The following is a 3,038-nucleotide window of genomic DNA, read 5'->3' on the forward strand; positions in this document are numbered from 1 at the left end:
TGCCCTCTGTGACTGGACTGGGCTGTGTGGGGTAAAGGGCAGGTGGTCTGCTCACTAAATGCACTGGACCTCTGGCATGAGGCTGGGCTGCCGATCACACAGTGTATGGGGTGCTTGGACACCATAGTTGCCTACATTGAAAGCTACAAAAAGCACATTCTCCAGGATCCTGGGAACAAAGCCACCCCCAAAAGCAGAAGGAAAACCTCTCCCACCTCTAACGTCACTCCAGTTTCCTTACGGACTGAAGCTAATTTTCTGCTGACAGGCAAGGGGAAAATTTATACAAGGCACAGTTCCACTTTCACAGAGCAGGCAAAAAAGATAAATTCAGGGCTGAGATAAATTGATAACTGGCACTGGTACCCACAGGGCTTTTGTTTATGTGAGTTGAATCTAGAATAAATTAAAACTATAGAAATTTAAAAAATATTTTCAATTTCTTTAAATTGGTAATAAAAATAGTGAGGGACATCTGGACTCCTGCGGGAGCCAGCATGGCATCTGAGCGTCAGACTAAGTTGTCCAAAAATTTGCTGCGCATGAAGTATACTTGAAGTCTGACTCGGGTCATCCATTGGGGGAGGAGGGCTGGAGGCTGATCCTGATGTGAAGTAGAAAGTGAAGGATGTACATGGAAGTTCATGCAAAGGGGACTGGACTTGAAAACCAAGAAACAACTAGAAGAGGAAGAAAAGAAAATCATTAGTGAAGAGCACTGGTACTTGGATTTACCAGAGCTTAAAGAGAAAGAAAATGAATGCTTCAGATGAATGCTAAGAACGAAGCAGAAGAAGTTGAAGATGAAACAGTGGAGCTTGATGTGTTAGATGAAGAAATGACTAGAAGATATGAGACCTTGGTGGGGACAATTGGAAAAAAGTTTGCCAAGAAAAAAGACCGTGCCAATTACGAAGAACATGAAAATGGAGACATAAAACCAATTAAAGCAAAGATGTTCTTAAAGCCCCAAGATTAAAATGCATGCCTTAAGATATGGCTCAGAGATGCCTTGTGAGAGTTAACATATTTTGGAACTCATTCCAGTGGTTTTTCTATAGTTATTAATATTGTAATGTTTATTTGTAAAGAAATGTATAATTTTGGAAACATGCTGTTTTTGAAACTAGTGGATGTTATAGATCCTTTGCTTAATATGGTATTCAACAAGAGTGGATTTTTAGCCCTTGATCTTCAAATGTACAAAGGCAATGTTTCCTTCCAAAAAATGGTTTGCCTCAGATTTTTTTTTAAATATATCTTTTCAATCACTGACCTTAAATTGGCATATAACGTAATAATAGTGTTTAAATTGTCCTTATATTTGCATTTTACTTTAAATTATTAATAATGTTAAGTCCTTTCATACATTTTGGCATCAAATGTTATGAGAATTTATTTTATGTAAATTCATCAAGAAAAAACATGCCTCTCTGGCCTAAAATATTTGCATGAGACCAAGTCATTCAGTTTGTGGAATTAAGTGGTTTTGTTTAAAGCTTTTAATTAATAAGAAAAAAATGTTCTGTAATAAACATCTGTTTTCATGTAAAAAGAAAAAAAAATAGTGAGAAGTGCCCTATCCGGTTTGGTTTGGTGGATAGTGTCGGCCTGCAGACTCAAGGGTCCCAGGTTTGATTCTGGTCAAGGGCATGTACCTTGGTTTGGGGCACATATCCAGTAAGGAATGTGCAGGAAGCAGCTGATTGATGTTTCTTTCTCGTCGATGTTTCTAACTCTCTATCCCTCTCCCTTCCTCTCTGTAAAAAAATCAATAACATATATATATATATATATATATATATATATATATATATATATACAGTGAGAAGAGTAATATATTTACATTCTGCAAATAGCTTTGATGTCTGCTTTAAAAGAAGACAATTTAATTCTTATATATGCTTCTGAATTCACTCTATTGTGATATGTAGTTTTGGTTGCAGTATATTGAAAAGAACCAGATTCACCCCCATAAAGATATGTAGTTGGAAAATGGAGGGATACTTTAATAGCCTTTGGGATACATAATAGTCATATGATTGTGGGTCATCTTGGACACAACACCAAAATCTATAAAAGGTGGTTTCTTAAAGATCTGCACTACTCGGAAATCAGAAACAAAATCAATGACTCTTTCACACCCTACTGAACAATTGCATGTTGATCAATCTTGACTTCTGAATGGATGCTATCAACACATAATTTTATAACAATGTTTTGGTCATTTGGAAAATATTGGCTCATTAATTTCTGCAGATCTCTTAACTGTTGACACATTTTATATGATATAAAAAACAATCACTTTCATTGATAGCACCATTTATCTCATTACAAAGGTGTTTAAATAAGGTGAAGCTGGCAGGCTCACTGTGGCAGATAAACTTTTTCCAGAGTTTTAATTTTTTCTTAAAAACTCTAGTTTTATACTTGGTAACTTATCTGTCAGTTGTTTATTTTTGGGGAAATAACTGACAAATAACCAAGTCAAGACATGGGTAGTTTATCAGCTCATCATTATTTAAAACAACAACAACATGATGTTCCATAAGAAGAGCTTTTAGCTCAGCTCACAATGGAATCACATGAGGGCTTTTCCTTTAGGCAACCATCCTACTTCTGTAAGCTGCAGAAGGACTAGATTCACGGTTTACATTTTGTCACCCAGAAGATTAAAAATGTGTAGTTAAAGGTGGAGATTGGATACAATTAATACTCTTTACTAGGGACATTTATAAGTGAAAATGTCACTGTAATACTGCAAACCTGTAGCAGTTAAAAATATAATTACCACTAGTATATGCTTTAATTCCTGCTAGGATACCAGCAATTTTACCCACTGTTGCTTTTTAACCAAATCTCTCTCTCTCTCTTTTTTTTTTTTGCACTTTCATAGATCTTTTCACTTCTTTTAGTGCATGTGCTGTGCTCACTGTTGAATTATGACCAATTATCTTTCTATCACTGGCATATGATTAAGCTCCCTAAAGTCAGGATTTATATTTGATTTTATTCTCTACTCCAACTCAACTGCCCAG

At 35.7% G+C, this 3,038-nt stretch overlaps 1 pseudogene across 1 annotated transcript; it reads left to right on the forward strand.

Moving 5' to 3' along the window:
• The first annotated feature begins 497 nt into the window (after positions 1-497).
• LOC311626397 (M-phase phosphoprotein 6-like) lies at positions 498-979 on the forward strand (annotated as a pseudogene). Its single transcript has 2 exons — positions 498-547; positions 623-979. The product of its transcript is annotated as an M-phase phosphoprotein 6-like (transcript).
• Positions 980-3,038: the final 2,059 nt, after the last annotated feature.

This window comes from Pipistrellus hanaki (genome assembly GCF_964339955.1).
Source record: "Pipistrellus hanaki genome assembly, chromosome: 8".
Lineage (NCBI taxonomy): Eukaryota > Metazoa > Chordata > Mammalia > Chiroptera > Vespertilionidae > Pipistrellus > Pipistrellus hanaki.